The following is a 27034-nucleotide window of genomic DNA, read 5'->3' as shown; positions in this document are numbered from 1 at the left end:
TAATGGCATTAAAATGTGTAGGCATTCTCTTTCATACTTCTTCAAGTGAAAAATGATTATTTGAAACTATAGAAATCTTTGTAATTGTCTAAAGAGTTATCTCTTTGCATTTTAGGGAGATGTTTGATTTTATTTGTAAAGAGCTGGGTTAACATCTTAACCTGTAATTATTTGGGGATAGAATAGTAAAATTAAAAAACTAACAATTGGGAGTTCAATGTTGTATATATTTTAGAAAATTTTGCATCTTTGGTAATCTAGCTTGAATTTGCTGCTCTGTAATTTTCTAGATTTCCTATTTCCATATTTTCTCTCTCTCTCTGAACATTCTACTCTGGTGCATGTGGCAAGGAATTTACTGGTATATTTTACTTACTAAGCTCCCCAGGTCTATAAAGCTTTTTAAAGATTTCTCTGGATTGAGACACTATGTGTTGAAGAAACCTAATGTGATATTATGAAATCCTTTTAAGAGTTTTTGTGTTTTAAACTATTTTGGGTCAAAATTACTTAAGTATATTAATTTTATGCTTTTTAATGATGACATGTGTAAAGAAGCATAATAAATATAAGGTAAATTCAAAGTACATTATATAATGTGCATATTAGTGTCTGTGCAAACATTGTCTTCTTTCATTTCACATTTTCTCTTGATCTCTTCTTCTCTGAAAATCTCACAAGATAACCCTTAAATGATCTATTATCCCTGTTACCTTCAATAATTTGTTGTTTCTAGTTATCTTAGAGAGATGAATTTGATTGTCTATCTTTAATATATCCATTCAAATGCAAAAAGGGACTTTAGTGCTATTTGTGATTTTGACTTCACGGAGCACAATCTCTTTGCTTCTTTGAAAAGTACTTCTTTAAAATTAGACAAAGAAAATTAAAGGTGCTTTACTTTCCATGACTACACAAACACAATGTGTGCAAAAAAGAAGATGCAACAGATTTTTTTTTTTTAAATGACAAGCATAGGTTTCCAATGTTACTTATTCTGAGCCATCGTTGCAAATGCGTCTTTTTTTTACTTTACAAACAGATCATTGGGTAGTGTGATATCGAGCACTTGCCTTCTAAGTTCTAGGCACCCTGAAGGGCATTTTTGAAGTCACAAGTCTTTACTTTTTAAGGATTTTCTCTTCTATTGAAGATTTTTAATATTTGATATGTGGAGGAATTTAGGTGCAGTTGTCATGGTGTTAAGCAGATCATTGGTACAACTGGAGAAGAATACTCCTAACTAGGAGAAAATAGTTTATTGTTCTTTCTTTGGAGAGAATATCAAAGTGCAAGAATGTTGTTATTTTCTCAGAAAAGATCTTCAGCTATCTCCGTGGGCACTGAACCTTCTGTGGAGAAGTCAGCTGGCCCATCCACCCTCAATATATCCATGGTATAATCCCTAACTCTCCGTTTCTTCATCTCTAAAACGGGAGTAATCGTAATATCTACATCACAGGGTTATTGTGAGGATTAAATGAGATAAATGAATGTAAAGCACTAAGTTTGGGGCTTGGTATAAAATAACTGTTTAATACATGTTATCTATTGCTGTAGAAGTGGTACTGTACTTAGAATTATACAGATCTGGCTTCCAGTGTCAGCTTCACTGCACACTTGCTAGGTAATCTTTGGCAAGTTACATAACCTGTTTATTTTCCTCTTACATGAAACAGAGACAGCGATACATGTTCCTTCCTTTCTTTCCTAGAAAGGAGAATTCATTAGCTGTCTGGCAGAGTCGGGATAGAGTAGTGACTAACTGTAGCGTTTGGATTCCCAGCTCTCAAATTTTAGAAAATTCCAATTCTAAGGACTGGAAAAGATTCAAAAGATCATTTCTCCTGTCATTCTCCATCCTCCAAAGGTGCATTGATCATCCTTTCTCTATTCTTATCAGTTAAGAAGCTCTCTTTATTTTGAAAACCCGTGAAGAAGATGATTCAATAATCTTCTTTGGTTACGTGTCTCAATGATTAACACCAGGAAGTTCTTTCTGTCAAATATACACATCTTAATCTGCTTTCTCTTGCTTTCATTTTAAGAAAAAATGGAAACATATATTTTCACTTGAATGATAGACCTGCATGTGAGAAAACCAAAATTAAACTTTCAATTTTTGTTTCTTGAATTTTTCCTTTGAAATCTTATTTCCTAAACTACTTGTGCGACGTTGGAAACATTATGAAATCTCTTTAAGTCTCAATTTCCTAATTTTTAAAATGGAGATTGTGATAGAATTTATCACATGAGGTTGTTGGGAAGATTAAGTTTGAAGATACTGTGTACAGAAGTACATGGAACAGTTCTGGACCACTATGTTAGGACTGACAATAGTTATGTGATAAGTAGAATCTTGGCATGAAAAGAGTCCCTAATTCTTTTACATTTTATAGAGCTCAGTTTTCAAAGTGCTTTCATATTTATTGCCTCATTCAATAAAAGGTATGGAGGGTAGATAACCTTGCCAGTGATACTGTCTAACTTCCTACTTGATATGAATAAATGTTTCAATTGGGTTTTGCTTCAGGATATTATTCACTACAAACAAAGCTTGTGTGTCATAAATTAGGGCTGGCATTTTTGTCCCTCTTTTTTTCCAATTTCTTCTATGTAATGTCAGTGCTCATTTATTTTATCTCATACTTGTTTCCAGACCTAAAGCAATGCTACATTTCCCATATACAAATATAAATGAATAATGCCTTGCTGATTGGAAGAGTTAAACGTCAGTTATATATGTCTTTGACTAATAAAAATTAGAAAATGATTTAATTATTACATAATGTGGCTAGTTTGATAGGCAACACTCTTTTAAAGATGGAGTTTATGAGGGAGGATTAATAAAAGGATTGTTGGTGGTGAAAAGGTGAGAACCATTTGATTACATGATTTCAAAGATGAAAATACATGGTCCTAGTGAGGAGGCATGAATATGGGTAATTCTGTGCAGTGTGCTAGTTGCTATAATGGAGATGTGTATAACAGCAGAAGTACCTATGTCCAAGAAAGCTTCTAGTAGGAGGTGGCCTTTGTGATGTGACTTAAAGGATGATCAGGAATAGGCTGAGATAAAATCCTGAAGAGCATTGGACATCGGGGAACATTTGATAGTCTTATTGACTGGTGTATAGATCTGACACTGAAATGTCTTGTATTTGTATCTAAATGACTCCTAGAAAGGCCATGTCTGTTACGAGTGTGATGTGGCCATAGGCTGGCAGCTTAGCCACTGCGCTTCTCTTTCTTAGCTCAGTTTTGTGGTCGCAGACACTATGAATACATTTTAAGGTACAGAGGAATTTTTCAAATGATTGCTTTCCTTCAAATATGTCAACTAAGTATGAAAATTAAAATAAGTGGCTTTTTAATATATGAACTGATGATCAGGACTGTGAGTTAATAAAATCTTCTATCTTGCAACGTAAAAAACTTTTTTTTTTCAATTTGCAAGCATGGTCTTGAAGAAAGGGCAATATCTGGAAATTTTTAGATCTGGGTATTATTTCTGACTTTCCTTTATTTGTTACAGGTCTGTAGGTGCCTCACATTTGAAATTAAATTTTTCCAACTTAATAAATAAAGTTGGCATATTCCATAACTTCTTTTTTATTGAGGGATAATTTGAAAATAAATTAATCCTCAGAGTGATTCAAATTTTTTGGAATAAATACAAATTATTATTATACAATGATGATGATGAAATGTAGCAGTAGCAGAAGCAGTGGTAGCAGCAACAACCCCTCTCTACTCTTGATAACTTTCAAGTAGGGATGCTAAGTCCACCCTTTTGAGTTTTGTAATATGGCATCTCATGTTTTCTAGTAACTTTTTGAATGCCTTTTCTCTGAGACCCTCAAGCCTTTTCTGTTTTTGGTTTGGAAGTTTTCTGGTGTTTAATAACTTGTTTCTCCAAATTAAACACAGCTTATTGAGATTTTGCAGCTTATATGACTGTGTGACAATCACTTTCTGAAAAGGGCTTGGTGGTCACATACACTGGAGAAGTTATGGACCTGGTTTCCAATGGCCTTAACCTATTGTTTTCCTTACCACTGCCTTGGTCTGCTGGAGACTTGCAGTGTTGATAATGCCATGAAAAATATGATGAAATCTCACCACTAAAAAGAAAGGCTCTGGGGGCCGGTCCCATGGCCAAGTGGTTAAGTTCTTGTGCTTGGCTGGGGCGGCCCAGGGTTTTGCTGGTTTGGATCTTGGGTGCAGATATGGCACCGTTCATCAAGCCACGCTGTGTTGGCGTCCCACATAGCACAACCAGAGGCACTCACAACCAGATCATACAACTATGTACCAGGGGACTTTGGGGAGAAGAAGAAGAAGAAAAAGAAGATTGGCAACACATGTTAGCTCAGGTGCCAATCTTTAAAAAAAAAAAAAAGAAAGCCTCTGAAGCTGAGTAAAGGAGGGTAAAAAAGATGTGCAAGTTGTATAACACGGTTTAAAAACATCCCATTAGTCATATTAAATTAGTTATGATGCTTTTAAGAACATTTTCCTTTAGGACTTTCAGTTGAGTTCTTTAATAAGAAGCAAAAACTCAAGTAAAAAGAAAATAAAAACTGAAATAATATAGCTACTGAACAAAATTTAACTAACTTGGAACATAGCATATTAGTTAACTGAGTCTCAGGAATAATTTTTACTCTGGAGTCTGAAGATCCAAAAACACTGGAGGAAAATTGGACTATTTAAAAATTTCTGAGCTGTAGTCCTTTCCCACTATAAAGATGCATATTAAAAATAGACATGTTGACAAAAAAGAATTTTGATCTTGGAACAACCAAAATTGTATGTTACATTTAATTTTAATTTTTAATACAATGTTCTATAAGGCATCATTCAAAGAAATTTTCAGCTTTTCTGAGGTTAGACACTTTAAACTTTTACAGACAACAGTCCCAGAGAATGCCTCCGTTTGTACTTTTTGTATGGGTTTGTATGATTTACAAGTATGCTAAGGTAGGGTCATGTACACCGAATACTTATTTGTTTTAAATTGTGTAGCATTTTTAACAAGCTTATTTTCTCCGAGGAAAATATATATAGCAGCCTAAATTGGGTGGGACTAGTGAACTTGGGGACTCTTAATTCTTATGTATGGCATGGCAAGGAAAGAATGAAAAATAACTCAGCTTTTAATTATGACACCTTGGGACCTTTACCGAAGCACTCATCATAATTAGCTGTGTCTTAGTTGTGAAATTTTGTGTTTAATTTCTTTGTTATGTCCACATGGAAAACTCATTAATGTTATCAGGAGCTGTATGAGTAAGGTATATGGAAAAGTATACCCCTTCATATTGTATGCTGATTTTTTTTCTTTTGAATTTTCTTAGCACCACTTTCACATCTTTGGATTATTCTCCTCGTCCCTTTTGATCCGTGCATACACTAATTTCTATTATTAAAATACCAATCAATAGAACATTTCTACCAATGTCCTTTAAATTTTATGAGGCAATGATTATACAGTCTTTAGTTTTACCTATTTAACGAATTTATATCTGCAGTAATTTAAAAACAAAAATGTAATTTTGTTAAACTTAGTAAGAGGGGCATTAAATTATTTGGTCATCCTAAATTGTCTAAAAAGAAGCCTTCATTTAGTTAAAGAAATATATTGCTAATGCATCTTAAAAGCAAATATCTTTGATTATTAAAAATGTTTGAATGTCATCACATAGTAGCACTAGTTGGTCTCCTCCCTTCCTGACTGAGGCGAACATAGCATTTTCAGTAGCTGAGGTGAAAGGAGCAGAATTTAGGATGCTTAAGGAGAGAAGGAAATACAGATTTTAGGTGGTTTGGATAGCTCAAGGGCAACTGGAGGGTATTGTTGGTAAGGATGAGTCTGGAAGAATTCCTCTGGCAAGATAATTTTAGGGCTTTTTGGGGAGAACTTCTGACTGTGATAGAATAGTAGTCTCCAACCTTTTTAGATAGAGCACACCATCAGCAAAATGTTTATGAATATGTGCCCTAATACATGTGCATATTTATTTAAAATTATATACATGTGCTAATATAGTCTCTAAAATATTCATAAGTAGATATTAAAAAGAGAGAGGTATAGATAAAATAAATAAAATAAATAAATAAAATAAAACTGACTGTGGTACCCCAAACCCTATAATTTACTATGCATTATTATTTTTAAAAATCTTAGTTTAACACTTTGTGATGAAGTGATTTAAAGGTTTGTTTCTAACTAAGTTCAGTTTACTTTGCTCCATGGCTTTAATGCTACCACAGGTGAAAATGATACCTTAGGGGAAAAAAGATCCAAATAAAGAAGTACATCATTGTTTGCACTTATTAAAATGTGATACCGATTTATTAATGCTATATACAAAATATGCAAAAAGTTTCATTAAAATTTAGGCGAGTAAATCTCCATCTTCCCTGACAGCAATCAGTTGTTTTTGCCAATGAGGTTGAAGGTATAGCATTTTCATATTTTTGATAAATGGACTCAAAACCCACTGAAACTTTTTGGAACATCATTAAACAGGTTAGAACATTGTGTTGCCAATTTTAAAGTTGAAAACAGATGAGAGTTTTTGAAGGTGATAGACATAGAGACATAGAATTTTTGGTAACAAAATCACACTATGATGGAATCATTTCCAAACATATGTTTTCAAAATACTTTTTCATAGCGTGAATCTGTTTTGAAAAGGAGTTACTTCCTAATTTGATAAAATATCACCTTTACCTTGAAGAGACAAATTAAGTTTGTTTGATGGTATGTAGTTATGTATGTTATGTATGAATGCATGTATGTGTGTATTTATGTATCTAGCTAGCTAGCTAGCTACTTGGTAACACACACACAGTTACTTTCATCACATAAAAGGTGAGCACATTTGGTACACTAGTTTTTTTGTTCCTTATCCTTAAGTTTGGAAACTTTGCCATGAGATAAGCAGTGGAACATCTAGGTGGTATGAACAATTCTCATGGTTACTCCCCGTGTCATTTCAAAGCATTGTAAAGATTTTACTCTGTTTTACAGTCTATTTTTAAAAGTAATTGCATCATCATATGGCACTTGGTTTCAGCACTGTGCCACAATTGCTTGGCTGTGAATGATATGGTTAGTAAAGTCCATGGTGCTATCTCTGTAATCTTATCCCTAATTTTTTCCCTTTAGTCCATCTAGGGCAACTGCTTTACCAGTGGTTACACTTAGTCAGTTTTTCCTAAAAATTACTTTTATTAAAAAAAGAAACACGGTTGAGATATCTTCTTTGGTATATATTTCAGTGGCTCACCCAAAAGTAGGACTTTGCCTATCAAATATAAACTGAGGCATGTTCAAAAGTACGTGTATTCATTTATCTGAAAAGCAAGCATCCTACATGACGTTAATTTCTTCTACAAATCTTCAGCCATGTTTTCTTTGCAACTTCCAATACTGTTTGTGGCAGTACTCATTGCACAACCACAGAGAACATCATTCACATTGCGTTCTAGGTAACTGGTTACCCAGATTTGTGCATTATGGGAACTCTGAATTTTTTTAGCAAGGGAATTTATTTAAATTTGTTACCATGTTGTTTTCTGTGTATTATTTTAGTTATCTTTATAGAATCAGGATGAACAAGTGCTTTTCTAATAGCACGTGACTTTTTGTCTTTTTTAACTGAGGAATGTCAGAAGTTTGGTGAAATTTTGTAAAATATTGGCTTGAGTATTGTATGATTTTAAACATTATTGGAAAAATTGCAGCAATTATCTATATGCTTACTTTTCAATGTCTTACTGATTTTAATGGCTTTACATTCTTATTATTTAATATCTCAAAGTACAATAGGGTAAGGTACACTGTTAATGATACTAGATATAAATCTATATCTCAAAATGTCTTCTTGATAAGTAAAAAAAACCCTTGCCCTATTTCTTGTCAGATCTGCTTGGGTCATCATTGTTTTTATCTTGTAATGTGGCTACAAAAGGGTTTACAAGTGTTAGCTTGGTGATAGTCTTATTATCACTAAGGCCTATATTATTAATATTATGCTCAAACCGTGGTCTCTTTGGAAGGATCTTTTGAAACCATTGAACATTTGTTCAGGGTTAATTTAGTTAAAGACTAGATAATATTATCCATAATCAGTCTTCTCTCTTTCTTCTGGTACAAGATGTGACACATTAGTGTCTGGCATATGGACCCAGAGTGCTAATCTGTATTTAAGTTTAGGAAAGGATTAGTTTTTCTTATCTTTTAAATAAATAAATATACACCAGTATATTCATATAGTGTACTCCTAGGATGTGTGAGCCACTTTGGAGACCACTGAAATAGACAAGTAGATGGGAAAGAGAGGTGAGGGTGTGATGAGTCAAAGAGAAAAGCATAGTTTCCAGAGAACAGGATCCCTGTGAAGAATGTAGCCAGTCACTGAAAACCTGAGCCAGGGGTGGAACTACAGATTTATCAGTGTCTGGGTTCAGAAAAAGTAGTATATGTAGCATTTCTACAGGGCTGTGATATGAAAGAGGAAGCAGACTTAAGCCATATTTTATTCTTTAAGGTAAAACAGTTTGAGTCATTTGTTGGCATGAAGGGGTCAGTGAGAGTCCATAGTTAAGTATGTTTATCATGTTGCAGGAGAGGGGACCAAATGGAGCCTGGGGCTCTTTGTTGCTTCTATACTCAGCCTTCCTTGGATTTAGATGCAATCAGCAGAAGTTGGGAAAGGTGAGTAAGGCAGCGATGAAGGATGGCTTTAGGCTAACGTTGTCTGCAGCACTCTGTTTCTTTTCTCCCTTTCCCGCTTTTCTCTATCTTGGTATACTTGTTGCTTGGTGTGGTAGCAAGAACCAAGTTGAGAGTTCCAGCTCTGCCAATAAACTTTGAGTGACTTTGGCTAAGTCACTTCTTTCTGGGAATTAGATCCTTCATTGGTAGAATGGGAAGTTTGATGATCTCCAAAGAGGTTTCAGCTCTGACATCCTATTTAGACCCTTCTGGGATAGGTCTTTGTGCTGCCTCTTTACACAGAACTTTCAGTGAAATTCCCTGTTCTGTATATCACCCTCAAAGCACCATGTCCACTCTGCCTTCTAAAGTTACAAATGGCTAGGAATCTAATTTAATAAATGAATTCATGCTGGTGGACTTATGATCAAAACCCATAAAATATTTCCAGCTTCTTCCCTTTACTCTTCTGAAAGACAACTTTGATAGAGTGTATTTCCACAGTGTGACCCTAGACAGTACTCTTGCTTTCTAACCTAAAGTGGCTAATGAGAACTTTAGGAAGGAAGTATTAGCATCTGAAGGGTTGTGTCTGTGAAGGAGGTTGGGCTGGATGAGATAGGCAGGGCGTTGGGACACAGCCATTAATTCATTGCATGTGTTTGGCCAGGCTGGCAGCAGTGGCCAGTGCCAGATTTTCTGAGTATGGTTTCTGTCACCAACAGAGTTGGCTGTCTTTGAAGTCTGCTAGTTAACCTCTTCCAGGATCTTAGAGTACAACTAGCACTTAAGAGGAGGAGGATAAAGGAATCTCTAGGAGTGAGAAACCTCCCTATTTTCAAAAGACTTAATTCTCCTCTTCCAACAGTCTTTTGAAGCATCTAATAAATGAACAGATTTCAGATTTTCTCGTTTTCTTTTCAGTACCTATTTATTATCATGGATGGAGGCGGTATCGAGTAATGAAACAGATACATATCACCAAACATATATTGGGCAATTGCCATATACCAGACATATTTCTGGATGCTTTCATAAGATGGAGATAATAATCTGTCTCATAGTTTTTGAGAGGTTTCAATATACAAAATACACTTGGAAAAGTCCTTGATACATTGTAAGCTCTCATTAAACATTAGTGACTTTTTTATTATTTCATTTGCACAACAACTCTGGGAGGTATATGTCATTATCTTTATTTTACAGACAAAGAAATTAAGGTTTGGAGGGGAAAAATGATTTGCCCAAGGTCACATAGCCATTAAGTGGCAGAACCATAATCTAAACTCCGATGTCCTGGCTTGAAGTCCCATGGTGTTTCAGCTATATAATACAGCTGCCTCTAATAGGCAAGTAAGTCATGAGATTTCCCCCAGATAATCTACAAGCTAGGTAATCAGGAGCTTGAATAATCAGGATAATCAGGAGCTGAACATATTTTTATGTGATGTTGAATTCCAGTAGGTTCGGTTATCAAGGCAGTCATTGCTTTGCATGACTTGATGTTAACTGAAACTCATGTATATCAGAACCATATCCTCTCTTTGCATAGTTCTGCTCTCAGCTTTACATAGTTTGGATGTCATGGTTTGATGTCAGTTACTACAGAACCTTGCAAAGAAAGGACCTGACTCCAATATGTGCTAGTTTCAGTTAACATGGTATAGTGCAGAGCAAAGACTGCCTGTATTTCTATCAGCTTTACATTCACGTACAGAAATTCTCAAATTCTCTTTCCTTTGGACCAGTTGGATGGTTCAATTCCATATGATGACCCATTATCTTTTGCATTTTTTTGCTTCCAAGGTTCTGTTCTTGCTAAAGGAGAGCACTGTGTTGCATAAGTAAAGTCTTTGAAGGTTATTAGTTATTAGTGATAGACTCTGGGCTTGTAGGCACACCACACCACCTTTGACATTTATCGTATGCAGCAGTAGATCTCTCTCTGGACTTAGACAGAAACACTTATTTTCTTTACTTTTTTTTTTTTTTTTTTAGCTCTCCCCACTCCCAATTATATGTCTAAGTTTCTTTCTGAATTGATGTTTTTCTTTCTGTCTGTTCCAGCAATGTACAGGAAGGCCAGTGAGGCCAGTTATCTCTAAGTTGGTGTTTTCCTACATGAAAAATAATGTATTGCAGGTAGACAGTGAGCAGCCATTAGGCAGAAACTGGATCTAAGTTTCTTTTTAGATATAGATGCTTAAATTCTTTTAAAGCACATAATAGTAGTTTCAACCTGAAGAGAAATGCATAGATTTCATAGCTGTCAGTTTTAAGGCAGTATATTGAAAATACTGGTGCTTTGAATCTCCTCTTGTCCTGAAAGTTTAAAAAAATTCTCCTTCCTTGAATTTTTATTGTCCTCTTGCCCACCACTACACCTTTAGAATTGTATTTTAAAGCTTGTTCTTAGTTTATTTTGTCAAGCATTCTGAGGAGTAGAAATCCTTTGCTGACTCTAATTTTATTTCTCTTACTTGTATGGTGCTGGAGAATTAGTTTGGGGTAAAGTGAGCTTGTGACATTGTGGCTAAGAGCATACTCCACCACTTTCTAGCAGTGTGAACTTGAGCCTGTTGTTTTAATCTCTTTAGGCTTCAGTTTCCTTATCTGTAAATTAGTACTCACTTCTTAGGGTTGTTTTAGGATTAAACGATTAAATGTAAGTGCTTAGAATGGTGCTTGGCACATGGTAAGTGCTATGTAAGCATTAGCTGTTACTATTATTATTATTTTTTTTGAGGAAGATTAGCCCTGAGCTAACTGCTGCCAATCCTCCTCTTTTAGCTGAGGAAGACTGGCCCCGAGCTAACATCTATGCCCATCTACCTCTATTTTATATGTGGGACACCTATATGTGGGTCAAGTGGTGCCATGTCCGCACCCGGGATCCAAACTGGCCAACCCCGGGCTGCCGAAGTGGAATGTGCGCACGTAAGTGCTGCGCCACCGGGCCGGCACCAGTATTAGCTATTATTAAAGTGAATGTCTTTAAAAGGAGAATCCGGCCAAAAGTAAAAAGTACTATATCCTAAATATTTTATTGAAGGGGGAAAAATGAACACTACTAGAATGTAACGTGAAATCATCCTACAATTTTTCCAACACAGTGACTCTAGAGTACTTTTGAGAGAAAATACTAATTCTTCTATGGCAATAGTACTTTGAGAACCTTTTCAGCTGCAAATCAACAAATCTGTTGGAACTAAAATGCCTTTATTATGGGATCACTATCTTTGTTTTTGAGTTTCATAATTAGTGGAGACTAGTTGACTTGAGTACGGAGTGAGTTTGAGTATGAGTTTTCTCAGGGCTAGATTTGTGACTGTAACAATAACTGAAGAAGCAAAGGTGAACTTAAAGAGGTCAGCCCCTAGCAGATAGGGGGCTTGACCCAGGAGGCATCCCCGAGGGAGAACCCAGATGCAGCCTGGTTTGTCCACTGATTGCGGACCTGACTTGCAAGCTGTGGAAGGTTATGAGTGGAGGCAGCTGGCTGAGATTGTGTGTGAAACTGGTAACCTTCTATTGCCCTCAAGGTTTTTTTGGCGCAGGCTCCAGTGTCCTGTGGACCCAGGAGGCATCTCCTAGGAGGTGCTCAGCCTCAGCCAAACATGGCCAGGGATTGTAGGCTTGACCTTCAGGTTCCAGAAGATTCCTAGTAGAGGCAGCAGACTGGCTATCCTTGGGCTAGAATTTGAACCCAGGTTTGTGTGATGAAAAAAGCTAAGCTCTTTCCACTAATGACTCTATATTGTTTCCCTGGTGAAGAGGGTACCGGGGAGAAAAGGAAAGTATCTGAGGCGGTAGAGGCATCTCTGAGTTAAGCATTTAGAGGGATAGATGATATACAGTATCTGAGAGGGCAGCTATGAAATCAGAGGAGTTGCCTGCAGGCAGCAATGCCATGGTAATGGTGCTGGAGGAGATGGCAGTGGTATGGTAGTTGTTACAAACCTTTCATGGATAGATTAGAACTTGGGAATGCATTTCTGTGTTTTCCTGTAGTATTCGTACTTCAAATCATAGATGCATAGTCTTTACATCATGGAACCTCCGAGTTGAAAGGGTGTTCTAATCATTCTTTTTATGGTGTTGTTTCATGTTCGTGATTGTCCAGTCCATGCTGGGGGGAACAATGATAGAGAAGTTACTTCCTCCTTTCCACCAAGATTTAAGCTCCATGCGGATAGGAATTTTGTCTCTTTGTTCACTGACTTTGCATCCCCGAGGGAGGGCCCAGATGCAGCCTGGTTTGTCCACTGATTGTGGACCTGACTTGTAAGCCGTGGAAGGTTATGAGTGGAGGCAACTGGCTGAGATTGTGTGTGAAATTGGTAACCTTCTATTGCCCTCAAGGTTTTTTTGGCGCAGGCTCCAGTGCCCTGTGGACCCAGGAGGCATCCCCTAGGAGGTGCTCAGCCTCAGCCAAACATGGCCAGTGATTTTTTAGTGACTGGAGGAATGCCTGGAACGTAATAGCACTCAGTAGATACTGTTAAAGGAAAGAATGCTTGGACAACTTGTTTTGTTTTATATGTTAAACAATATTATGTACCAAGTGTTATCTCATTTAAGTCTTATCTTAACCCTGGGAGGTATGTATTATCATTTCCAATTTATGAATGAGGAAACTGAGACTCAGGAATTGTGTAATTTTAAGGTGACATTACTAAAACCTGATGGTCAGGATTTGAATCTATCAGTATAACCGCTACATTATACTGTGGAATTATCACCTCTGTTGTCCTAGATAATGTTCTTTTATTAATGGAGCCTAAATTTTAATGGAAGACACATCACACTGTTGACTCATTAATCTTACTGCCAACTAAAACTCACAAGCCTTTTAGTTACCATTTGTCTCTCATCCATCCTATACTTGGGCTGCTGGCTGTTTTGGAGCTGAGTGCAGGAGCTTGCATTTATTCTAGATAGATTTTCCCTAGTTAGATTCATTTGATCTTTTCTTTGTTAGATCTTTTGATTTAGTATGATTTTAAAATTTCAAGTAGTTGGCATTCTTTGATAAAATATTTTTTTATTCCTTAGTTTCGTTAACATTCTGTAAAACATATTGATAGATTTTCTAGTGCTTAACTATACTTGGATTCCTCAAATAATCTACTTAGTTACAATATATGTTTATGCATATATGTATATTTATACTGGTGAAATTTAATTTTGTATATATGAATTAAATCTATGATTCATTTATTTTGGTGCTATCTTTATAGAGTTTTGATAATAGGGTCATGCCAGCTTCATAAAATGAATTGGGAGCTTTCCATTTTTGTATGCTCTGGAAGCATAGGAATTGTCTGTTGTCTGTTGCCATCTTTGCCTATTAGAGAGCATAGGAATCGTCAGTTCTTTAAAAGTTAAAAAAACTTACCGGCAAAAATGTTTGATCTTCACACTTTTAAAAGAGATAGCTATTTAACAGTATTTTATAGGCCGGTTCATATTTTCTACCCTTTCTTGAGTCAGTTTTGCTAATTTATATTTTGCAGGAAAATAATCCATTTTCTCTAGATTTTAAAAATATATTTGTGTAAAGTTGACATGATATTCTCTTATTTTTAGTATCTGTGGTTATATTCTCTTTCTTATTCTTTATATTTTTTATTTTTGTTAAGATCTTTTTGGATCCTGATTCTGTCATTTAATATATTAATTATTAGAAACTTTGTTGAGCATACTAGCATTTAGTCCATATTTATTCATATGTCCACAAGGCTTAATTAATTAAATAAAATTCAACAAACATTTATTAAGTGTCTTCTATATGCTAGATAGATGCTATAGATACAAAGGGCTGTTAAAACAGTGTCCTACTATAAGAAACTTAGAGTATAACAAGGATATTGAGACTGTTTATCAAATGGCATGTTGAGATTCAGATACACTCATGCACTACATAACCACATTTTGGTCAACCACAGACCGCATATACGATGGTAGTCCCTTATACTTAGTACCATGTAACCTAGATATGTTGTAGGCTATACCATCTAAGTTTGTCTAAGTACTGTAGGGGAGGGAGACATTTTCCTCTACCTTTCTAAAGGTTCTTCTGGTTGGTCTAAGAATTAAATTGACATGAGACAGATTAGCAGGAGAAAAACAAGGAAAAGTTTAATAATGTGTATACATGGGAGAAACCCAGGAAAACCCAGTAACTCCCCAAAATGCTTGAAGCCTTCACCTTAAATATCATCCTCAACTGAAGTGGGGGTGGGGAGAGTCAGGGACTTCAAAGGGGATGATGGCAATTCATAGGCTCGTGCAAAGGAGCAAACATTTGAAAAACAAGTGTTTGTTTGGCTACACAGAAACAGAAGAAGACAGAGGGGAGCCCAACAGATAGGCTTTCCTTGGTTCCTCCCTGTCTACCACCTGCTTCACTTATGTTAAGGTGATAGCTCACTTCCTGAGACAGGTTTTTTTGTCTGAATTCTTTTAGGCAGATAAGGAGGAGATAAGAAAAATTTTCTGAGTCTTTTCTTTCTTAAAAATCATCGGCCTAAAATAATCCTCATGTTAAAGAGACACATTTTGTGGTGGCAAATTTTGTTCCCTTTCAGTACGCTCTATGATGTTCACTCAAGGACGAAATCACCTAACCACGCATTTCTCAGAACATAAGTGACACATGACTGTACATTATTTCTAATGCATTACTCATCTAGCAATAAATTACTTCTGACAAAGGAACAAAAGGGGTTAATATGACAGGACCTGTTCTTTGTGAACCTATATTTGGTCCTAATGATTACCTCTTGTCCTTGTAGGTGGTCAGTTATACATTCTAGAATCTTGTCCTGATAATTAAATTCATATAAGGAATGTGTTACTGGAACATATCTTCTCATTAATACAGATTCAATTGGGAAGATTTTAAGGGAATATTTTAACCATTCTAGAAATTTATATATTTTATTAGCTAGAAAAGTGCTTCTTAAATTATAGTAGGCATACAAATCACCTGGGGATCTTATTAAAATGCAGATTTGGGTTCTGTAGGTCTGAGGTGAGGCATGAGATTCAGTATTTCTAACAAGCCCCCAGGTAATGTCATTGCTGCTTTTCCTCAGGGCTGCTGACTGGGACCACACTTTGAGGACAGAAGGATAATATGTATTCTATCTTATAGTCAGTAAGATATCAGCTTTCATAAAATTAACAAATAGAGCATTTAGGCTAAAATTGAGAAGGCTGACAGTGCCTCACTTGTTGACGAGGATGTAGAACAATGAAAACTCTCACACACTGCTGCTGGGAGGGTAAATTGTTATAACCGATTTTGAAAACTATTTGGTATTATATACTAAAGTTAAACATATTTCTATCTATGACAGCAATTCTACTCTTAAGTATATACCCAAGAAGAATGAGTACTTATGTCCACCAAAAGAAATGCATGAAATGTTCATAGCTGTTTTATTTGAAATAGCCACAAACTGGAAACCACCCAGATGTCCATCAACAGGAGAATGGATAAATAAATTGTGGTACATTTCTTCAATGGAATACTACACAGCAATAAAAACCTACTGATATTCATAACAACATGAATGAATCTCACAGACATTATATGGAAAATAGAGAAGTAGATTAAGGAGAGAAGTAGAGCTAGATAAAGAATAGAGGAGATGGAAGACAGAGTATGTGACGATTTATTAAATTCAAGAAGAGGCATAACTACTCTGCAGTGGTAGGAGTTAGAATGGTGGTTATCTCTGGGGGTGGGTTATTGATTGAGAAGAGACATGTGAGAACCTTCTAGGGTGCTGGGAATGTTTTATATTTTAGTCTGGTGGTTACATGGGAGAATACATATGTAAAAATTTATTGTGTGAATTCATTGACTGAACTTAAGATGAGTGCATTTTATTCTCTATATATTATACCTTAATAAAATTTTTATTTTAATAAAAGAAATAGAACATTAAAAGAAGAGAAGTTATCTTTTGAATTCTAAACAGGGTTATATATTGTTTTAGCAGTGGAATTGACTTCCAAGGGAGTTGTTATGTGTTCACATTCATATTCATTTAGGGCATGAAAATATTGAAAAATTATTTAGAGGTAGTGAGTTAATGTAGCTAGCGGATTCCTTAAAATAACAAGTATACTTATTATTGTATTTTAAGGTAATAGAATCATATCTCAAACACATTTTGGTTAAATCAGAACATTTCCATCTTTTGTTTTGAAGACAGAGGTGAAAATCTCAAGAAAACAAGCTCTCTCATCAGCTATTTTGGAAGTCAAAACAAAAAACATTAAATAGAGGTGGGATTTGTCTTTTTACTCTTCGAACCTTTCTTTTGATTAGTAACTTCCTGTTCTCCATGCAGATGCCTTAATACTCATGCTGTAATTCCTCACTGCCTAGGATTCCTCACTGTTTCTTATTCAGGACAGATCTTAAACCTTTTATCTCTATCTTTATTTCTCTAATATTTCTCCACACCCCTCCTTCTCCTCAGGAGTCATAGAGTTCTGTAGCCTTCAGACTTTTTGTAAGCGGTAAAACCCATTTTTCAAGGAAATTCTTATTTACAGAAATCTAGCAAAGATAAAAACTTTGAACGAAACCTTGACTGCTCAGATCCCTTCAACTCTCTTTTCAATTCTCCCTCTCAGCTTACTCTTTCCTCTTTGCCGCACAACAGCCTAAGGGTGGGATACAGTGGGGGGGAAAACAGTAAAATAGAATCTAGCCCAATATTTTCACTTTACAGCGGAGGAAGCTGAAGTATAGAAAGGGCTTCACAGCTGCTAGTGGTCAACTACTTCAGGCTGTCATAAAATTAGTCTCAATTGCCAAGTAGTAAAATTAAAATGTGGAAAAAAAGATTTAAAGAATGTTTACACGCAATTTGAACAATCAATATAGTGATTTCAAAAATCTACTTTTCAAGTTGTGTTCATAGATAAGTAGCCAAATTCAAAATTTCCTGTTACGAGGAAACAGTAGTCACATCTTAAATATAGTAATGTTATTTTTGACAAGGGTGCTAAGACAATTCTCTGAGAAAATATAGTCTTTTCAACAAATGGTGTTGGGAAAACTGGATATCCCCAGGCAAAAGAATGAAATTGGACTCCTGCCTCACACCTTATACAAAAATGAACTAAGAAATGAATCAAAGACCTAAATATAAGAAATGAAACTATAAAACTCAGAAGAAAACGTAGGAGTAACTCGTCATGACCTTGGATTAGGCAATGGTTTCTTAAGTATGACATCAAAGTCATGAGTAAAAAAACATAAGTTGGACTGCATCAAAATTAAAAACTTTTTTCTTTCAAAGGAAACCATCAAGAAAGTGAGAAGACAACCTATAGAATGGGTGTAAATATTTTCAAATCATATGTTGATAAGAGACTTGTATCCAAAATATATAAAGAACTCTTACAACTCAACAATAAAAAGATAAATAACCCAATTTTTAAAAAGTGCAACAGATTTGAATGATATTTCTCCAAATAAGATTTACAAATGGCCAATAAACACATAAAAAGATGCTCAAGGTCATTAACCATCAGAGAAATGTAAATCAAAATCACAATGAGATATTACTTCTCACACACTAGAATGGCTATAATCATAAAAGCAGAAGCTAACAAATGTTAGTGAGGATGTGGAGAAATTGGAACCCTTATACATTGCTGGCAGGAATATAAAATGGTGCAGCCACTTCACAAAACACTTGATCAGTTTCTCAGTTAAATGTGTAATTACTGTATGACCCAGAAATTCCACTCCGAATAACTAAGACATGGTCCCTTTAGAAATAGGACATGTGACAAAGAAGGCTTTGATAACAAGAAGGAAAAATCATGAAAGATATAACAAATAATTAATATTGTGAAAAGCAATACATATTTAAATTATTTTTTTAGCATAATGAAGTATTTAAAAAGTTCTCAGTCATGTCCCTTTTGCTTACCAATTTAAGTGAGATAATGTACATTTTTATATGGTACATACATTTGAGAATAGAATTTGTATATATATGAGATTGTGTTTTTACAACTAGGATATGTAAAAATAAATAAATTTGCTTCTTCAGTTCCTTTCTTTTTCCCTCCCTCCCTTCCTCCTTTCTCCTTTCTTTCATTTTAAAAGTTCATTTCCGTTTGTTGTTTATACTTGTGAAAATTTCCCTTTTAGTTTTTAAAGGTAGCTTTCTGATCTGTAATATCCTGGAGAAGCTATTAAATGGGGATAAAGACCTTTCACATAGGAGAGTTGTAAGAAAATGTGAAGTAGAGTATATTCTAAATCTGAAAATCCCCAAGTCTTGCAATTCCTTTAACAATCCTCTATAGTTTTAGTTCTCTGCTTAGTATATTATTTCAAGAGGTATTAGGATTTTAAAAAGGATAATGTTTAATCGAAAGGAATGAAGCTCTAAAAGAAGAATATTAAACATTATTTTATGATATTACAGAAGACGTGTTTTATTACTTGGAGGTGACAGCATATTTTTTTGAGGCAGGGGATTTTTTTGTGTGTGTGTGTGAGGAAGATTGGTCCTGAGCTAACACCTATGCCGATCTTCCTCTATTTTATGTGGGATGCTGCCACAGTGTGGCTTGATGAGCTGTGGTAGGTCTGTGCCTGGGATCTGAACCTGCCAACCCCAGGCCACCAAAGCAGAGTGCATGAACTTAACCACTATGCCACCGGGCTGGCCCAAGGCAGGGGATTTTATACCATGTAGGTATTGCTTGATTGGTCTGTGAATGAAGGTGATTTCAGTCCTTAACTAACTTTTAAAAATGAGCATGTGTGGGGCTGGCCCTGTGGCTGAGTGGTTAAGTTCACGCGCTCCGCTGCAGGTGGCCCAGTGTTTCGCTGGTTCGAATCCTGGGCGTGGACATGGCACTGCTCATCAAGCCACACTGAGGCAGCGTCCCACATGCCACAACTAGAAGGACCCACAACGAAGAATATACAACTGTGTACCGGGGGGGCTTTCGGGAGAAAAAGGGAAAAAAATAAAATCTTAAAAAAAAAAACTGAGCATGTGTGTAGTTGTTTGTGGTTTTCTAAGAGCTTTTCTCGTGTGTTACTTCACTTATATTCACAATAACTCTGTGTGAAGTATATTTGTTCTTTCTTTTTTAAAAGTGAAATGTAAATATGAAAGGTGTATAAAATATAGTTGTATGTGTGTGTAATGAATACTTTTAAAGTGATTCCATGTAATCAACATGTAGGTAAAAAAGATAGAACACTGACATCATCCGAGAAGCCACTTGTGTCCCTTCCCAGTCATACCCCCATCCTCTCTCTTTGAGGTGAACACCATTCTGTATTTAAGATTAGTCAGTTCCTTTGCTTTATACTTTTACTGCTTATGACTGCATCTCTGAACAATATAGTTTGATTTTGCCTGTTTTTGTGCACTGTATAAGATCATGCAGAATCTATTTTTTTCTTTTTGAGGAAGATTAGCCCTGAGTTGACATCTGCCGCCAATCCTCCTCTTTTTGCTGGGGAAGACTGGCCCTGAGCTAACATCTGTGTCCATCTTCCTCTGTTTTATGTGGGATGCCTGCCACAGCATGGCTTTCCAAGTGGTGTGTAGGTCCGCACCTGGGATCTGAACTGGAGAACCCTGGGCCACTGAAGCATAACGTGCAAACTTAACTGCTGCACCACCGGCCGGCCCCTCAGAATCTATTTTTTATGTGTATTGCAGTTTTTGCTCAACATTTATCATCTTGAAATCCGAGTTCATGAATTTGATTTTTATTGTGTGAGTACCAGAGTTTATTTATCCTCGCTGTTATCAGTGAGCATTTAGACTATTTCCAGTTGCTCGTTATTATGAACAAAGCTGCTATGAACCTTTTTGTACATATATACATCCTTAGTGAACCTGTGCACAAGTTTCTCTAGGTTGTATATGCAGGAATGGAATTGTTGGGTCAGAGGATATGTCTATCTTCATCTTTACTAGATAATGCTAAACTCTTTTCTAAAGTGATTATTTATACTCCCACCAACAGTCTGTGAGCATTCCCATTGCTTGACGTCTTTGCCAACAGTTGATGATGTCAGACTTTTAAATTTTGCCAATCTGCTGGGTGAGTAGTAATATCTCATCACAGTTTTAGTTTGCATTCCTGATTACTAGTGATATTAAGCACATTTAAAAAAGTTACTGATTAGGTAGATATCTTCTTTTGTGAAATGCCTGTTCAAGTCTTTTACCCATTTTTCTATTGGGTTATCTGTCTTTTTTTTCTTTTTTTAATGATTTTTAGTTTTCTATATATTCTTTATATGAATTCTTTCTCATTTATTTGTGTTGCAAATATCTTTTTCCACTCCTGGCTTGTCTTTTCACTCTATGTAACTGATGAACAGACATTCTTAATTTTAATATAGTTGAATATTTATTGACCTTTTCCTTTTTGGTTAATGCTTTTCCTGTGTTGGGTAAGAACTTCTTTTCTATCTGAGATCATGAAGATAATCTCTAATGACTTTCACCTTGGCCTTTAATCTACCTGCAGTTGTTTTGGGATATTGTTTGATATAGGAGTGTAGTTGTATTGTTTTTTCCTCTTAGAGGTATCCAGCTATTCCAGATAATTTATTAAAATCTATCTTTTCCTGACTGCTCTGCATGGTTACCTTTGTCATATATCAGATACCGATACAAACAAGGGTCTCATTTGTGATCCTTTGTTATGTTCTCTTGATGTATTTGTCTATCCTTGCACCCATGCTATCCTGACTTAATTATATTTGCTCTATAATATGTCTGTTATCTTGTAGAGTAAGTTCTGCAACCTTGTTCTTATTTTTTCAAGAGTGTTTTGGTACTTCTTGGCTCTTTGCGTTTCCATATAAGTTTGAAATTAAACTAAGTTCCGCAAACAAAACCTGTTGGAATTTTTTATTCAGTTTGTATTTAATCAATGTCAATATTTAGGGAAATGATACCTATATGACATTGAATCTTCCAATCCATGAAGCTATTATCTCTCTCCATTTGTTTTAGTCCTCTTTAAAGTCTCCCAATAAAGTTTATGAATTTTTCCTTACAGGTCTTCTACAACATGAATATTAAGAAAACTAAATAACTTTTCAAGACAATAGTAACAGAGAACTTGGAAAGTTAATTGTTAAATAAATAGTACAAACAAGAAATTGCTTTATGGATCCAGAAGTAAAACAGATATGCCTTAAAGTTTCATAATAGATGGCACTAAAAGAAATTTTTGGTCAGATATTAGTGTTACCTTGGTTCCGTCATAGGTGTTATATACATGTCTGGAAATTAATTGAAAAATACGTATGTTCAATTGGTTAATAGGTTAAAGAAATCAATATACTGTTGTTTTATTGACTATCTGCACAGTCATTATTTTACTGATTCTGTTTTCTCTCTGTTGATGAATGTTTTGGCTGAAATGGCTAGCCTTAAGCAGATATTTTGGTATCATGTAAAAATATCTTAAGGGAAAGGTTTGTATAGTCATTTCCAACCTAAGTATGTTATAAAAGTCTTTGAAACATAGATGTTTGGTGTGACTTCTGAAATAATGAAATAGTACATTAGTTGCTTCTTAGTGAGGTTAGCCATTTCCATTTTGTCTATTAATTCTTTGAAAACACCAGAGGACTTCTTTAGTGTGTAACTTATATGCTTCAGGGGAGAACTAAACCACAGGCAGTGTTTGACATTAAAATGTAATTTATTTTTTATTTTCAAAATAGAGGTTGGCATATTTAAAAGAATGAGGTGGCATTCTTAGTTTCTAATAAAAATAAATCTCTGTCGGTAGTAAGGCTTGCTGTACAGCTGGGTCCCAACCTTGTCACTTCTGGGGAAGAGCAGTGAACTTGTTTGTTCCTGACAGCAGACAGCCCCACTGCAGAGCCCTGGTTTCATGTTACATTAAGTATTAGTGCTGTTCTTTCAGGAGCTATTATGCTGTGACATCAAAGATTTTCTGACAGGGCAGTAGTAGGTTAGCACTGAAGTTGTCTACTGAAATTTTAAAGAATGGAATTAAATATATATGATCAGCCTTTAATATAAGAGATAGAGACAGAATTAGAATGGTTTAAAGAAAGTTGCAGAAATAATGAGTCTATAGGCTGGCCTCTTTATCTCTGCTTGTTTAAGCCAAATTTTATTACCTTTTATTTTTACAGCAAGTACAAATGGCCATTATGTTAATGCTAGGATAGTTGATCATTTTCAGAAAGACATTATGAGTAAGGAAAAAATAGCCTTTTGTGAAATAAAAATGGTTCGGTTGACCTGTAGAGTATTTGATATAAATGAACATGTGGACAGTAATTACAATGGCCTGACTTCCTTCTTGCTGATCCACTAATTAGTTAAAAGAATCAAACTACATACTCTATTAAAGTTATAGGAGTACAATTTAGATGGCAAGAGATGAAAAATCTTGCAACTAAAAAGGCTTAAGTTTTCATAGCAGTTATATAAATATAGGTAACGAAAATTAATCAGATTACAATGTTGTCTTTTGAAAAGGCTAACTTTTGTTAAATGTTGAGAAATATTATTAGTCAATTTCCTTTGTATAGGTTTCTATTTAAGAAAAATAAATGAAGCATTGTGCTTTCAAGCATTTCTTAAATATTTTTTGTAGTGAAATCAGTGTTGCTGTAACTGTAACATTACCATGATATTTTCATGAAATAATCTTGGTAATACGAAATTTCAATTAATTTTGTAATCACAATTGTATGTCTGGGCATTTTAGACAATATAACACAGTTTTTTGAGATTAAGCAAATAAATCATATGTTAAAATAAATACGTTCTCAGTATTGTAGTTTTCTTTTTGTTAAAGTAATAGTAAACAAAACATTTTTTCCAATTATATACAAGATATACCATGGTACATTTATTTTAAATAATACAATACTAATACTGTCAGTTGAGAAGTAACTGGAATGAAAAAGAAGTTTCTTTATAGGTACTTGTATCTTTGATCATGTTTCTAGATAATTTCCATCCAGTTCGAAGTAATCTATAATATAGTCATGGAAACAGTTACGTTAAAAACTGAATTTGAACATCTTTGCTCTGGTGTGTATCTCACAATTTTATTCATATAGATTGAAATGCATAGGGAAATATTGCTACATCCTTTAAAAATCGTCAAAAATGATTACTCTAAAATAAAATGCCAAAGGAGCTCTACTGTATTTCTCATACCACTTGTTGAAAGTGGGATACTTGAACCTGTAGATCTGAAATAAATTTGATTATATAAAAATGCTCCCACTTTGTAAAAGTTTTTGTTTTTATTTTTGGTGTAACAAAATGCTATGCTTTCAAAAGAAGCAACAAGCCAAAATGAAAAAAATGTTATCTTCTCTGAGGACCCTGAAATCTTGTATTTCAGAAATGTTCAAGTAGATTAAATATTTTTCTTTTAAAAATTTGTAATTTCAAGTTACAGTATTTGGTAGGGAAAAAAGGGAGAATATTAGGATAGATGTTTATTCATTTAAAAGCAGTGATCCTATATAAATATTTATATCATTAATATTGTTTCAATCCTTTTACTTCTGCCAACTACAGGCATCTTAATTCAAAATGCTTTGAATTGCCATTCTACAAATAGGATACACATAGTTTAGCAATGTTGCCATTAGCTGGCTAAAAGCAACATAGGTATATTTGAAAATTTCTGGTACACAGTAACTGAAGGACTATAAAGAATTTTGGTCTGTTACATATGATGTGAAGGAAAGTATGAGTACTTTAGTTAATTTGAACTGTTTTGAGAAACTTAAAGTCTGGTTTGCTACACTGTCTATAAAGCAATTTTGATCAGCTCTACTGTTCCGAAGAGAGCTGGTTATAGATACAGTCTGCCCTTCACAAGGGGCTGCTAAATGAATGTCAAAAAAAGGGGGTTGTTTATTTTTGGAAATTTTGTGCATTTAAATTAAAAGCTACTGGGAAATACATTTTGGAGAATTTGTTGGGCAGTATATTGTGGGAGACACGGTTGCCTTTTTAAATAAAAGTATTCTTGCATTTAAAAAAACCAAAGCAATCAGAAATCCCTACTAAATTCATTTGCATTGTTTTAAGTTTAAATATGTGTTACATCCTTTTTCAAATCAACAAATAATTTATTAGGTGCTGACTATGTGCCCAGCCTCAAAAGTATAGAAAATAATAAGTGTACACCTCTAAACTCAAAGAACTTAATAGGTGTTAGGGCAATACAAGAGAATATATAATAAATTGCTATTATGTTTAATAAGACTGTATCTTCAGAGATGAGAGAGAATAAAATCAGCTACAGGAAATCAGGGTAAACTTTAGTAAGGAAATTTTTGAATTGAAGCTTAAAGGTGTTATAGGACTTAGCTTGGCATTGCAGAAGGGCAGACATCTCAGGGTGGCTGAGTTTGCCTTTGTCTTTGCTGTCTGCAAATTTCTATTATTTGGGTACTTTTCTTTGAGCTTTTATTAATTAGTTTAACTTATTAAAGGAAATCCATTTAGAATTTTTTTCCCAATAAAAATCCAGAAGCCTAGTTTTCTGCATAGAATATGTTTTTAACTAAGATAATATCTTTGTTTCTCTTTTAATGCATAGCAACAAAAATGACTTGAAAGTTCCACCAGTAAACAAGTCACATAATGGGGGTCTATCTAGTTTTCAATTTTATTTGGTAAGTGAAAGGTAAGAGAAGGTCTTCAAGGCCGAACGGTTACAGAGAAAAAGGTTTTGTTTTGTATTTTAAACTACCTTTGCCTTCCTATCACAAATATAACACTTTTCTTACATTGTATTAAGTTGTTTCAATTCTGAGCATAAAAAGAATCTCATAATTATATTATGTAGTTCTTGGCAAATATTTACAATTCTCCAGACTAGAGATTGTTATTATTCTTCAGTAACCTAATTTATGTTTTTATAACATTATAAATATATATCGGGTAAATGCCAAGATACCTGAAAGTTAACACTTCATCTTAGAGTTAAAACATTTTAAACAATTAAGTTACTGAGGTGTGAGTTAGGAGTTCAACATTAGCTTCAGTTTTATTTTTATTTAATTAGCCACGATTTTTTTTACCTAAAGCAAAAGAAAACTTTCAAACCAAAGACTACTCTGAAGATCCTACAATGTAAGAAAAACAAGATCATTTTAAGTAAATAGTCTCATTTATGCCAGATGGTACATTGCTATATCTAAGGAACAAAAATTTATCATTTATGTATATGTATTTTATTTTTGGTGGGAATATTGAGTTAAAAGGATGATCCTATTATTTATTACCATTTTTGATAATTCTTGTTTAAAATACATAATTGGATGAACACTTAAAAATAATTTTTCTTGATTTTTGAATTTCTTCGCCTTTTAAATGGGCACCAATGTTTAAAGTGAATTCTGACAATTTTACTACACTGCCATTTTGTTTTGTGTATTTTTGAGGTGTACTCTAATTTTCAAAAAACTTGGTGATACATTTATTTAAAAATTAAAATGATTGAAATTAATTTTAATTTCAGATTTTTTTGAGAATTTCACAAGAGTCTGAAAATTGCAGTCAGTTTGGCATGTTAAAAAAATATCAGCAATCAAATATCTGAGTTGGGGGTTTATTGGTGTAACAAATCCCAACTCAAGATGCAGAAGATAATTTGATAATGTTCTTCAACCTCTATGATGCTTATATGCAGATCTACATTGTACTTATTAACTTGTTTCTTCTTTCATTCACCTAACAAATTCATTGAGCATATGCATAGTACCAGACACCAATATAAAGATGAAAAATAAATGGTTACTGCCCTGGATAAACTTACAACTTGGGGATGGGAGAGCTAAGATTAAGAATGAAGGAAGGTAGAGATAAAAGATACAATGGGAGAGTGAAGGTAGGCAGTATAAAAGGCATAAAAAATATTTTCAGATTCTATATTGTGATGATTATTTTAATGGAGTAATGGGCCAAGGGCTGTGGGAGCACATAAGAGGAAATATTAATTTTGACTGAGTGAAGAGTTCTTAGTTACTATTTTTTATGCATACAATTTGAGGTTTTTATTGTTCATTTCATTGCCTTAAGGTCAGGTCAGTATGTCCTCTTTTTCACATTTTTTTTTCTATTATTGAGTTAGAGTTTACATAACAATGTTATCCGTTTTAAAGTGAATGGTTCGGTGGCGTATGGTACATTTACGATGTTGTGCAACCATCACATCTATCTAGTTCCAAAACATTTTCATCACCCCAAAATGAAACCCCATGCC

At 34.6% G+C, this 27034-nt stretch overlaps 1 protein-coding gene across 45 annotated transcripts in view; it reads left to right on the top strand.

Moving 5' to 3' along the window:
- The window catches only part of SOX6 (SRY-box transcription factor 6), a 571438-nt gene that overhangs the window by 12514 nt on the left and 531890 nt on the right, over positions 1-27034 (top strand). For 5 of the 45 annotated variants that reach the window (XM_070491206.1, XM_070491187.1, XM_070491209.1 and 2 more), the window contains exon 2: positions 8639-8728. The exons of the other annotated variants lie outside the window; for them this stretch is intronic. The gene's annotated coding sequence lies outside the window, so the exon portion shown is untranslated. The remainder of the gene's footprint in view (positions 1-8638; positions 8729-27034) is intronic. 45 annotated transcript variants of the gene reach the window in all.

This window comes from Equus asinus, chromosome 20 (genome assembly GCF_041296235.1).
Source record: "Equus asinus isolate D_3611 breed Donkey chromosome 20, EquAss-T2T_v2, whole genome shotgun sequence".
Taxonomy (NCBI): domain Eukaryota; kingdom Metazoa; phylum Chordata; class Mammalia; order Perissodactyla; family Equidae; genus Equus; species Equus asinus.
Note: the sequence above shows the minus strand (reverse complement) of the source record. Positions and strands in the feature narration are given on the sequence as shown.